The sequence below is a fragment of the Lissotriton helveticus genome, chromosome 7 (assembly GCF_964261635.1).
Source record: "Lissotriton helveticus chromosome 7, aLisHel1.1, whole genome shotgun sequence".
NCBI lineage: Eukaryota > Metazoa > Chordata > Amphibia > Caudata > Salamandridae > Lissotriton > Lissotriton helveticus.
The window spans coordinates 434,874,586-434,888,609 of record NC_136068.1 but is presented as its reverse complement, the minus strand read 5'-3'; the positions used below and the strand labels follow the sequence as shown (position 1 = coordinate 434,888,609).

At 45.3% G+C, this 14,024-nt stretch overlaps 1 protein-coding gene and 1 long non-coding RNA gene across 2 annotated transcripts in view; both read right to left on the bottom strand.

The window, feature by feature from the left end:
• The window catches only part of LOC144768558 (large neutral amino acids transporter small subunit 4-like), a 460,965-nt gene that overhangs the window by 253,816 nt on the left and 193,125 nt on the right, over positions 1–14,024 (bottom strand). The window lies entirely within an intron of this gene.
• On the bottom strand, positions 6,948–8,220 carry LOC144768559 (uncharacterized). The gene is made up of 5 exons (XR_013598575.1): positions 8,108–8,220; positions 7,907–7,998; positions 7,717–7,818; positions 7,534–7,596; positions 6,948–7,432 (listed from the first exon to the last, which is right to left on the bottom strand). It is a non-coding gene; the product is annotated as an uncharacterized LOC144768559 (long non-coding RNA).

Here is a 14,024-nt window from a genome sequence, read left to right as displayed (position 1 = left end):
TTTTACAGAGAGAGCAGATAGCCTGGGGCCCTGATTAGCAGGATCCCAGGCCAACTAAGTCGAAAACCAGCTAAACACAAGGCAAAAAATCTGGGGTAACCATAGTCAGGTATCCACCTTCCTACAGCAACTGATTCACAAAGGGGAAGAGGGCCCTTGTGGACCCATCCCCCTTTGAGAATGTTAAAAAAATATTTTTAAGAGCAGGCAGTGGTTCGATGGACAACTGCCTATTCCTAAAAAATGAAACTGCAAAAGTCAATTGTTTCTTTTTAAATGCACGCAATTTTCTATTAAGGAAAATGGGCTGCATTTAAAAAAACAAGCATTGGCAAAGTCAATTGGCCTCGCCTATACATGAGCTTTTGGCTTTGGCAATGTCTTTTTTTCATGTTGTACACCAGTGTGGCTGCTGTTCAGCATAGGTAATAATCAGTGGCTTGGAGTGTCCAAGAGTTGAGAGGGAATAGTAGAGTGCCGTAGTCTGGATTTTTTTTTTGTGTTGCAATTCTTAAATAACATCTTGAAAACAACAGCATCGGACACTCAGGTACAATGACCAGATTAGATAGTACAATAAGAACTTGCGTGGCGTGTGCCTCTTGGAAACTGAATGAAATATCCAAAAAGTGGTAGGGAGGGGAGAAGGTGGGTGTGGGGGGGTGGTGACGCGCCCTAGAGGACATGCCTGTTTCAGCTTATTAGGTGTTGATCATTCCGTTTTCAGTTGTGGGTGAGGGAAGGAGGCTTGATGTATCAGAGGTAGCATGGCATAAGGAGCCCTGCAGACTTTGATCTCCTACATCATGTTGGGGCCATGCCAGTTCCCAGGTGTAGGGGGAGTGTACGAGTCAGTAGGGAGTGTGACAGGCGACATGAGGGTGCGTCTCTACTATGTCGGCTATGGTGCGGGGTACGAGGGAGGGTAGTCGCCCTGCTTTGAAGTTGCATTGGCAATACCTGGGGGGGGGGGGTAGGGGCATAAGGGGAGGGTGTTGTACTTTGTCTCCTTATGGGGAGTCTCATCTCAATACCTGGATGGGAGTTGGTTAATATACACCTGTTGGGCCGCGGTGCCGGGGGGTATAGGGTATAGACGGGAAGGGGATGGCGGGAATTATGGGGGGAACGATCGCAGGGAAGAGTAGGGGCAGGGGACTGTAGAGGGGGGTGGGGGAGTGCATGTCAGGGGGTGTAAAGTAAGACGCAGTGATGTCGTGATGTCAGAGCCTCAAAGGGTGCAGAACGGTGGATGGGGTCTGGCTGTCTTTGCATGCCTGTGCTTTGGGAGGCATGTGCAGGAGGAAGCGGGGAGATGTTGGTGTTGTTTGTGCCTGCAGGAGCACTGATGGTGTGGGGGGTGGAAGGATCTCCAGGGTGCGGGATGCCGCACGTAGCGTGATTTACAAGTCAACCATTAGCGCCGTCGCGTTGTCCCTCTCGTAGTCTAGATTTGTTGGAGTAGGGGGAGTAGAGTGTCGTAGAGTTGAGTAGAGGGGAGTAGAGTTCAGTGGTTCAGTGGCAGAGAGTGTTTTAGAGTGAAGTGTCATAGAGTGCAGTATCGCAGAGTGGAGTGACGTGGGGGTGGAGTGGGGTAGAATAAGGTGTAGTGGATTAAGGTCTTTGGGTGGATTGGACTGGGGTAGTGTAGGTTGGAGTGAATGGAGTGGGGTTGATTGAAGTTCGTGGACTGGCTGGGGGGATTGGATTGCAATGGGGTGGATTGGTTTGGGGTGGGATAGATTGGTTTGGGTGGAGTGGATTGGATTGGGTGGATTTGAGTAGAGTAGGGTGGGTTGGGTGATTTAGAGTGAATTGGAGGGGGTGGATGGGACTGGACTGGAGGGGTGGTCTGGAGTTGGTTGAAATGGATTGGAGTGGGGTGGATTAGATTGGAGTGGGTGGATTGGACTGGAGTTGGGTGGATTTGAGTGGTGTGGATTTGAGTGGTGTGGATTGGAGTTTGGTGGGCTAGATGGATTAGATACAGTAGGGTAGAGTGAACTGGGTGGATTGAATTGGGGTAGGATGGACTGGAGTAGAGTGGGATGGATTGAACTGCAGTGGAGTGAGGTGGATTAGAGTGGGGTGAGGTGGGGTGGACTGGATGGGTGGGGTGGATTAGATTGGTGCGGGGTGGGGTGGGGTGGAGTGGGGTTGGGTAGACTAGAATGTGTTGGAATGGAGTGGGGTGAATTGGAGTGTGGTGGATTGGATTGGCATGGGGTGGGGTGTAGTTGAGTAGACCAGATTGCATTTGGGTGGATTGGGTTGATGTGGACTGGATTGGGGTGGGGTGAACTGATTTGAGGTGGGGTGAACTGATTTGGGGTGGGGAGGATCGGATTTAGGTGGATTAGATTGGGGTGGATTTAAGTGGGGTGGGGTGGGTTGGGGTGGACTGGAGTGGGGCACATTGGAGTTGGCTAGATAGGGGTGGGTGGAATGTTTTGGATTGTAGTGGGGAAGATTGTTCTGGATTGAGTGGGACCGATTATTTTGGATTGGAGTGGGCAGATTGTTTTGGATTGGAATAGGGCTGATTGGAGTGGAGCTGAGTTGCATGGGCTGGATTTGGGTGGATTGGATTAGTGTGGGGTGGACTGGATTTGAGTGTAGTTATTTGTTATGGATTGCAGTGGTGTGAATTGGGATGGAGTAAGTGGATTGGAGTGGGGCAGATTGAAGTGGGACAGATTGGAGTGGGCAGATAGTTCTGGATTGGAGTGGGGTAGATTGGAATGTGGCAGATTGGAGTGGGGCAGATTTCTTTGGATTGGAGTGGAGTGGGGCGGATTGGAGTGGGGCTGATTGGAGTGGTGCAAATTGTTTTAGATTGGAGTGGGGCAGATTGGATTGGGATGGATTAGAGGGGTCCAGATTGTTCTGGATTGTAGTGGGGCAGATTGGAGTGCGTAGAGGGTTCTGGATTGGATTGGGGTAGATTGGAATGGGGCAGATTAGAGTGGGGCAGATTGTTTTGGATTGGAGTGGGGTGGATTGGAGTGGGGCAGATTGGAAATAGGCATATTGTTTTGGATTGAAGTGGAACAGATTCCCTTCCCACCATCGAATCCCAGAACTGGCTAAACTGCATGCTAATCAATGTCAGATCCCTCTGCAAGCACGCCATAGAAATCTGGGACACCATCACCACCTCCAAACCCGACCCAGTCTTCATCACCAAAATCTGGCTCAAGCAAGCCTCAGCCCCTAACATAGCGACCACAACTTCCAATGTCTACAAAATGATCCACAAAGACCGCCCACTTAAACCAGGAGGAGGAATAGCTATCATCCACAAAGACTCCATTAGACTTACCACAACAAAGGATGACTTGACATCATGGCACATCTCAACTTCCAAATGCATGTGAATGCCAACACAACCGCCAGGGGCACCCTCGCCTTACAGGCCCCCCACCCTGCCTTCTGCAACACCATTGCCAAAATTATCACACCCCTTGTCATCTAATCGAATCAATACCTCTTCTTAGGAGGCCTCAATGTCCTTCTCGATGACCCTACCAACAAACACCCCACCAAACTCCTGGAGAACATTCACAACATCGGCCTAATGCAAATCGTCACCATCCCCACACAAAGTGCTGGGACACACCCTCGACCCCCATCTTCACCACCAGCAACAGAATCCATTTCAGCCACACTTCTTAAGTCACCTGGCCAGCAACCTCCATTTCACCATTTTGGAAACACCCCAGCACACCGACACACCATACACCCTTGCCCAACGCAGCTGGGACAGAGTCATGCAAGCCAAATGGGCAACCACCCTCAGCTCCATTAACCTCCACACAATGGACAACGTGACCCATTTCGCAGACTGGATCGCCACCATCGCAGACAGCATCACCCCCGTCAAACCACCCAAGAGGTCCAACAAACATACCACCTGATTCACCCTAGAACTCCAGACCTCAAAAAGAGAATGCAAATGAATAGAGAGGCGATGGTGCTCCAGCAGAAACCTTACAGACAACTCCACGCTGAAGTCCACCCTCAGGAATTATCACCGCTCCCTCAAATAAGACAAAAAAGTTACCCTGGCCACCCGCATCGAAACCAGCAGCTACCATTTTAAGGAACTTTTCATATCATAAGGGAATTCTCCAATCCCAACGGCCATGGTGAACACAACCCTGCCCAGGGCCTCTGCGACACCCTATCAAACTATTTCCATAACAAGATAGCAGGCATCTACGGCAATTTCGACCTTAAACCTACAGAGCTCACTCCACCCCCAACCCGGCTTTATATAAAATGAAGACACTGCCTCGACTGCTTTATATCCTTGAAAATACCCCGTTCTCCATCTCTCCTAAATATTTTAGATCCATAGACGCACTGGTCTCAGGTCTCCTTTGGGGGAGCAAACCGGCACGCATTTCCCAACACAAATTAGTTAGGGGCTGGTATGACGGCGGAATCGCTCTCCCTGACATACAACTATATTACTGGGTGGCTCAGCTGAAGATCATCAATTATTGGCTGCATGCACCCCAGACTGAGCCAGCGTTTAAAGCTGACAGATACGACCTGGGTAGCGGCGGTGTACTAACTGCACTCTATGATAAGCGATGCGCATCTGCATTGCTAGGTCCTACGTCCCATACGGTTCAATTATGGTATGAGGCCCAGGCCCGCCTTAAACGTAAAGATGTCCTTACGCAAATGACGCCACTCTGGTCATCGCGCAAACTGGCCGCCTATGCAACAGTAAAGGTTTCCGAGCATGGGATTTGATTGGTATTTCCACAGTAGGAGACCTCTGGAAGCAAGGAGCCATTTTAACGTTTGAGCAACTCACTGAACAATATGATTTGGCACCCACAGAAAAATATAGATATTTTCAAATTCATCATGCCCTGGGATCTCTAATCCGCCCCGGCGATGAGGTTCCTGAATCTACCCCATTAGAAGATAGACTCCTCACGAGGCACATGCCCAAAAAAGCGACCTCATTTGTTTATCGTAAACTTGTTAATAACCTACCACACCCAACTTTGAAATTAAGAGGCAAATGGACTCAGGAGGTGGGGGAGTTTGATGAGTCCGATTGGCAGACTGCGCTTTCTTCCCCCCGAGAAGTTGCTATACCATCCAGACTTCGACTAGTCCAATAAAAAATATTACACCGGGTATACTACACTATGGTCACCCTGCATGCGATTGGGAGAGCCGCACATAAATACTGTTACGGGGATGCGGGGAAGAGGGGACGTTCCTTCATACTATCTGAGAAGGCCCTCTAATTGCTGACTACTGGACTAAGATGATGAGGACTCTGTCACAGGTTGTTAACCACTTGGATGCTAAGGTGTTTTATGGCTTCCCATGTAATTTCCATTGAAGTCAATGGAAACTCCATGACGAGCTGGGCTCGTCATGAGCGTCGAAGGGGTTAAAGACTCCATAGTTCCCGACCCACGGTGTTGCCAACTGAATATTTGGGAACCCAATGACCTTTCACACTTTGCGCAGGACTGGATGACGTTAGGTATAATGTATGCAAAAAGAAACATAGCTAGATTCTGGGGGTATCCGGTGGCACCAGCAGTCAAGGAGTGGTGCTCGGACCTGGACTTTGCAATGCTGGCTGAGCGAACAGTGTATTTGAATCGAAAATGTCCACGAAAATGGGTTAAGCTCTGGGGTGCATGGAATAAATACAGGGGGTACTTGTGTGACCCTCCAACGCTAGATAGTGAAAGTGATTCTGAGTAGGGGGGTGAAGAAGCTGGGGGGCGAGAAGGGGTTTCGTAATTAGCACAACTGTACTACTTCCTATCGTATGTATGTATTTAGATCCTATATTCACTGCTCTCTATGTATGCACAATGTGAAAACCTTTCTTTATGAGCCCATGTTTGTTTTAAAAAGCAATACAATTGTTTAAAAAAAAAAAGAAAAGTGATATTTTTTTACTATATTTAGATACAACTCTTATAGAGCATTGAAGCACTTTAAAAATGCGTTGCTTCAGTGCGCTGCTTGAGAGTTGCAAAGGGTGTGTGTGTAATGGAACTGGTGCTCATGTTAAGTGCTCCAATAACCTTCGAGTTTACGCTATACTTTGAAAATTGCACTAAGATAATAACAAACCTTAGAGACCTATTGGCTATGCCAATGCTTGTTCACAACGCTGTCTCACAAGCGAGATGCTTGCATTAGCACATGCGCTTGCAGGCTCAGCCATACAAAAGATTGCTTTATTAAAAAGCAATCACAGACATGATGGTCGGCTGACCCCAGCAGGCCACCATCACTGCTGGCTCTAAGGGTGATAATTATAGTATTTGTCAGAATGAGTTCGCAAGAGAAAAATGTAGTACTTTCATGCACCCATACATAACAACGCCATCATTCTTGATCCTCCTGGTCTGTTGCTCCCAGCGGATTTTTAAACATTTGCCGGAAGGATTAGGGCAAGGGGTAGCCATTTGAATGAAATAACTTAGGGGCATATTACCAAGGGCCTTATCGCCGCTTTAGCGGGAATTTTTCCCGCTAAAGCGGCGATCATTTTATCGCCCTATGACCTAGCTGTCGCTAACACCAGTTAGTGACAGCTAATAGGCGATAGCGGGCATTCAGGGGCCCACTTTGCATGTCAGCGATAATTATCGCTAATGACATGCAAAGTGGGCGTGCCAAGATGTTAGCGACTGGAAACAGTCGCTAACATCGCTATCCCCTATTACCAACTTTTGGAAATAATCGCGCTAAGCGCGATTATCAACAAAACCTAACGCCTGCCCAGAGCAGTTCTTACAGTACACAAAGGAAGGTATTGGGTCCTACCACTGGCTAGCCTGGACCTCAACAAGTATTAAACAGAACAAAGGTGGCTAGTCAGGTTTGTTTTGTAGTGAATTACTGCCCCGCAACCAATTTATTTTGCGTGAACCAGACTTTTTTTTGTCACAAAATGATTTATTTTCATTTAAAATTAAGTTTCATTAATCAGTCCATATGTTTTCAAAGGAAACTCATGTCAAAACAGTCGAATCAATAACATACAGTAATGTGCGCAATATATACAAATGTGCAGGGGTTCATAGTGGATACTCAAAATTCATGACACCAAAATAACTTTTTACATGACAGGTACATTCAAAGTAAATTGCAACATCAAAAACATTTCAACAAGGAAAACTGATACACATAGGAAACCAGTCCTTTCATTCAAATACCAGTGGACAGGCGGAAGTGGGGATGGAATTGGACTGCCTGCCTGTCTCACAACACCTGTGACGTGTTTATTAAATTAAGGATTAACAGCGGGTTCCACCAGAGTGGTATTAGTCAATCCTAGCTGCACCCTTCTTCCTTGTCACAGGCTGGGGTCAACGCGTTTCGAACCATATTAAATCGTGGTTCTCCTCAGGACAGGGACTGGATAAATTCCTCACTACAAAAAAATTAAATTAAAGGAAAGTGTCAAACTAATACTGCGACCACGTATGGAAATACACTCTCTAACTACAATAAAAAAGGGTGGTTGTGATTTACCTGCCCAGCACACACAGGGGCTGCGGGGGTGAGGGTTAACTGCACATCAAGAAGTAAGTTCGTCTGGAAAAGTGTGGTGATAGTCGGAGCTAGTTCTCAAGACTGGTTCATTTCAGAGATTCATAAAAGGAAAAAATAAACGTTGAAAAAATAAACGTTGAACAGGGGGGAACCGTGTCATACCTGTACTAGATTTTTGGCGCAGGGTGACAGACACTATTTTCTTCAAGACGCCCACGGAATGGTGCGCAAAAGATCAATGGGATGGCTCGCCTTGTCTTGTGGCTGAATGAAAAGAAGAAGCAGACAGCACTGTAGTGCAATGTCCCAACATAAATGCACATGTGGAGTACAGTGATAGGTCATGTCCTACCTGCGCATAAAATGTAGCTGCTGGTAGACTGAAGTACCGGGAAGAATTCTTCTATATTCGGCAAGGGGCAGGATTCCTCTGCACCAGCACCACTGCAAAAAGCATGAAACATTGAGCATACACGCCGCGCAAGGGTCGTGTTTAAAAACGGATGTGTTTCAAAAGAACGGAAGCCAGTCACACCCAGCACAGGGGACTTACTATGACAGATCTTGGACTCAATCCATGATACCGCCGCCATCAACATCCAGCGTGTAGCTGCGCGGACCGTCTCCTAACTATTTGAAAAAGAGCCCGGTAGCGGCCATCGAAAGTGACGATGGACAAAGATCCAGCGCTGAGATTGGTGGAAATTGTAGTTCCGCCTGGAGGAGCGGAAAAAACCTCTTGGTGGCAGCACAGGTAGAGGCTGCTGCCCCCGTGGATGTTTATTAGTGCCTGGAAGATGCAAAGTATTACCACCGGCACACCCAGGGGTACAATGAATTTTAAACTGGAAAAATGAAAGCATGAATGAGTGAAATGTAAACCAAGTAGTGTTAATGACCTGCCACCACAGTATTCATTTCCAGACGAGCAATTAACTGTGTGAAAGTAAAAGCAAGAAAGATGCTTGACATTGTCAAGGTTTTTCAATGTAAGCAGCACGGTCCAAAGCAGCCCAGCGTCAGAGTGGGCACACAAGCAGTACAGATAGGGAACGTTTTTTTTTTTACAGATTTCCCAGTTCAGACATTTCATTGAGGCCAGAATTGGATGTATCAAATTTGAGAATAAGATACGCCTCTTTCTGTGCTAGGCGTACATCTGGATCCCCGCTGCCACCTCTGATAACAGCAAGCACAGTCCATCTGATATCATTGGAGGAATGTTTATGTCTAAGAAAGTGGGAGACCAATGGTGCGGTCAGATTGTTATTGTTTATCCTTGAGCGGTGTTGAATGATTCTTTGTCGCACCTCCTGCATGGTCTTTCCAATATACACCTTCTTGCACGGGCATTGGATGGCGTAAACAGTATATTTTGTTTTACAGTTGGTATGTTCGTCATGGCGCCAAAATTTTATTCCATCTGTGAAAAGGGAGCCCTCCATCGTGAGGTCACAGACAGTACATGTCCCACATTTGCGATGTCCCTTCACAGGAGTGGCCCCGAAGATGGTGCTTTGAGTGTCTCTTTTGGCAGGGGGCCGTGTAGATGTAATAATCTGGCCGATGCTCCGGTTCTTTTTCAATGCAAACAATGGAAGGCCCACATCCGGTAAGATTTCCTCAACCAGATGCCAACATTTTCTGATTGTTTTTTGGAGCTGATTGGTATGGGGACCGAAGGTGGAAGCACACACAATCCTTTGGGTCGCAGATTTCGATCTTTTTTCTAGAAGATGCTCCCTAGGCGTCCAGCGTGCTCTTTTCATTGAATGTTTCAACAGTTTGCGAGGATAACCTCTTTCCTGTAATTTTGCGGTTAACGCCTGTCCATGTAAATCAAACTTCTCAACAGACGAACAGTTTCGTCGTACACGAAGGAACTGCCCGTAAGGGAGGTTGTCCCTAAGACTCCTGGGGTGGTAGCTCCTGTAGTGTAGTGCATTATTTTTGTCGGTCTTTTTTTGGTATAAAGAACAGGACAATCCATCCGCTGTAGCCGATACCTCCACGTCCAAGAATGGTAAGGATTTAGAGTCATAACTCAAACTGAATTTAATATCAGGGCTTCTGTTATTCAGCCAGACATGAAATTCCTCAAGTAGGGCTGGTGGCCCATTCCAGACACACCACACGTCGTCTATATATCGCATCCATTGCTCTATATGTTCTCTGTAGGGGTTGTTGTTCCACACGTACCTCTCTTCATATTGACCCATATACAGAATGGCCATTTCGGGCGCATACGGGCAGCCCATTGCTGAGCCTTTAACTTGCAAGAACATTTCATCTTCAAATGTGAAAAAGTTTTTCTTGAGAGCCAATGAAGCAAATGAGACAATGAGATCAGTAGGAACCCTATGAGGGCGCGGTCTGGTTTCCAAGTATAATTCAATGACATCTAACCCATCCTGCTGAGGTATCTGTGTGTACAACGAAGAGCAGTTCTTAGCCATGTTATCCAATGGTAGGTGGATAACATGGCTAAGACCATTTGCTCGGTAATGCATGAATATCGCTTACTTTTCAGCGATATTCATGCATTTCGGCAAATTTTTATTGCTTAGGAGATAAACCTTGATAATATCAAGGCTCCTAGGCGATAAAAATAGGCGAAGCTCGGCGATATAATTTTGGCCGCTAACCAAGCTTAGCGATAATTATCGCTATAGCTTGGTAATATGCCCCTTAATGCTGTATTAAGGTGTTTGTTATTTTATATGTAGTTACCTGTAAGTGACAGGCCAATAAAATAGTTACAGCATTGTTTGTTCTTTTTAGCCACGTTTTTGATCCAGCCCCCATGGTCACAGACCCTGCCCTCATTGCTCTCAGCATCATAGTCCCACACGATTTCTAATGCACTGCGGCCGCTGGTGACAACCATTTACCACTATGTAAGTAGTAAATTAGTGCTGCTCCAGCTCACCAGCCAACCCAAACCTGTGTCTTAAATTAGTACTTGCAGTGCTCACTTTATGCGATTCGGCCCCTGAATGTAAACCGTAGGTCATTGATTGGGAGCATTTGATATAGCTTGGTGTGTTAATGCCTTCCAGGGACATCAGTGTGCACCTTGAATGTTACTAGTGCAATCAGTTCCGGGGGTGGCTCTAAATTTGAAGTACCCTTACACAACTCCAGTGATTTAACGGCGAAACTAAAATCTTTTGTGCATGCAGATTCAATGTTTTCAGTAAAGGCATTGTTTTGCATTCATGTTGCCTTAAAAGCAAGCATTTTCCTTAATCAGAGTGAATTAAAGAAATGTCCGTACTCTCTTAAATGTGATATAGGGGTGTCTTGGTAGTACTTGAACCGCGCACAAGATATGCATCATGTCGCCTCCGTGGGCAGCCTATTTTGCCTTTTTTTTCTCCTATTGCGCCGATGACTTTTACATGTTCCCACATTTTTATAATCTCGATTATCACAGCTACATTTATGAGTTTTTCCTGCCTATTGGCTTTATCGGTTGGGCTGACTCATAATATTAACTTCTATTTTGTCGGTTTGTATTTGTAATATATTATTAAATAGATTCAAGTAACACCGTTCTTTTCTTTGTGTACCGGATTTTTATTTAAATGTATTAACACTTCGAGTTATCGCTTTTCCGTTGGCGTTCTTCACTGAACAATCCGGAATATATTTTGATTGTTGAGGGCGTTTTCACCTCTACACCCTTCTTTTCATACTGAGAGTTCCATCAGGTTTACACAATAAACACATATGTAATGGTGAAGACTCCTTTTTGTTGCAAGAACAACTGCTTCTTGTTCCCCAATAGCCTTTTTCTTCGCCGCCCATATGGCTAGCCACCCGAGTGTGTTTCCTGGTAACATCTTCTTGCATAATGGATTATTTTTTAAGACTACCGGTATTTTTTTTTTTTTACACTTCCGTATTTATCAATATATATTTTTTGCTCATTGTACCTGTATTTGTGCAGATTTATTTTAGGTTTTGTGACATAATTATCCACAGCTAGTATATTTACACATCAAATTATGTGATAGATGTACACTCAAACTTCAGCGCCTGCAAGGCCGGACTGGCTGTACCGGCATGGGGTGTTTACCTGGGAGGCTGGAATGGTAGAGGGGCGCTTTCGTTAATGGGGGACGCTTTTGCAGCAGTGCAGCAGTTTTAAAAGCACCGTAGAGTTCCATGTTTATCCCACAGTTTTCAGGCAACAATAAAGTGTCATGATAACTCTAGCGATTAATGTACCTGCTGATCCTAGTTATGTTTAGTGGCAGTTTGACTCATCTAAGATAGCACAGAGATATAGCATACCTGCTGTAAAGAGCTTGTACTATACAGATCACAGAACAGTATTTTATGTACATAGCTCAGTGGGGTACTACTTTTGTCCTAGAGATACTTTTGTGTTCTGTGTAGTTCATAAATTACAATCGTTATCTAGGTTAGAAAGTTGTGTTTTTTTCCAGTCTTTCATTATCCTAATTTTGCTAAAAAGGGTTTGTTAATCTAGAAATACATTCTTATTAGTAAAGTCAACCCTAACCACTGTGTTACGTTCTGAATCTTGAGTTTGTGCTTCACCAGACCAAGCACTTAAAAAAAAATACCTACCAGTATAGATGACATGTAAATCCCACACTTTTTAGGCTCCTCTGTCTTATGTAACATGTTCTGTACACTGATTTACACACAAATGATTCATTGTCTCTGTATGTGTATGTGATGTATAATGCTCGGACACCGTACACTGCTATGATTGACGCTATAAAACAAATTAAAAACATGTGAGAGAGGGGCTTTGGAGAGATGAGAGACATTTGGTGGAGGGTGATGGTGAAGGAATAAATGGAGATCCCAAATAAAGATTGCTGTATCCTAATGCAGTGTAAGGTCATCAGTTACTATTCTTTATAAATTAATACAATTGAATATATAATAATATATTTGCTGTAGAATGCACATTTTTTACAATTATTTCCAAATTTTCTTGGGTGGAGAAACCCCAACCAGTAGCGGTCGTGGTGGGAGTAGCTGCCGGGCGGTGACATGGGGAGGGGGAAGGGCAGGGTGGGGGGTAGTAATCTATGGATTATGGAGGATTACAGGTAAGTAAACACATAAATAAATAAAACAAATTTTGTTGCGTGCACTGCATCACATTTGGGGATGCAGTGCGCGCAACAAAATTAGTTTTTATTTATTTATATGTTTACTTACCTGTAATCCTCCGTAATCCATAGATTACTACCCTCCACCCTACCCCCTCCTACTCCCCACGTCACCGCCCAGCAGCTACTCCCACCACCAACCGCTACTGCCCCAACCCCTCTTGTAGTGGTGAGGCACACATGCTAGGCTGCTGTGCACTGTATGGGGGCGGGTCTGACAAAATTTGTCAGGGCTGCTTCGGGTTCCCATTGCCGCCCTGAATGCCTGACAGGGTTCAATGATATAAATACTCATAGATTATAAATCGGATTACTCAAATGGACACATGCAAATCTTGGTATAAACTATGTGCACATCTACCACTATTTGAGCCTCATTGGGAATCTTTTTGCTTTTTTAATGTATTATCTGTTAATTAGCACAACTACTGGCCTGGCAGTCATGATTGCCAGTATCCTCATATACGAAGAAAGGATTATATATTAATGTATCCCTCCCAGGATTCAAACCTGTAGGTAAAACACAAATATCTGCAGCAGGTGCACAACATACTGAGCTCTCTTTGGACCGGCACTGCCAGCAATAATGACCCTAAAATAAGTAAGGCGCCTTATTTTCTGTCCGTACTAATTTATAGAGATAAAAACAAAGAGAAAAACATCTTTTCAGTCTGTATTTATAAGTATGGATAAAAACTGTAATAACGGTAAATGCTGTCAATCATTTAATACAATTTGAAATATCCATTGCTCCCTAATCCAATCACATCGCTTCAATGCAGCATTGTGATTGGTCTGAGTGCTGTAGTTCGGTGTGACAGGGAACTTGGAGCTTGGGCATGATCTCCACCCAAACTGTAATGCAGTGGGTGGAGAACATGCAAAGAGCGCATGACCGTTTAGCTGGCTCAATATGTCCGGCCAAAAAGTCATGGCACTTGGAGAGTGCCACCACTCCTCCCCCCTGTGCTGCCTAGCCCGCCCCGCAAAACTGCATCAGCACAAGAAATAAAATGTCAATAACCATGTGTTATTATCATTCTATTTTTCATTTTTGGCAGTGCTGAAAGGCAGTGGGGCAATGCCGCTCCTCTGCCTTAGCGGAGGAGCCGCCGCTGGTCACAGCTGAGTTCCTCTGGCCTCCTCTCTTTCACCGCACCTGTTTAATGTGCACATCAGGCCCCTAATAAAAGAACTCTTTACAAAAGGTAGATTATACTCTTATGCAGATGACGGCTCCACTACATCCCAGTAAGCGCTCCAAAATGCTATGGAGTTCATCTGGAACTGAATGGGCAGTAATCAAGTAACCCC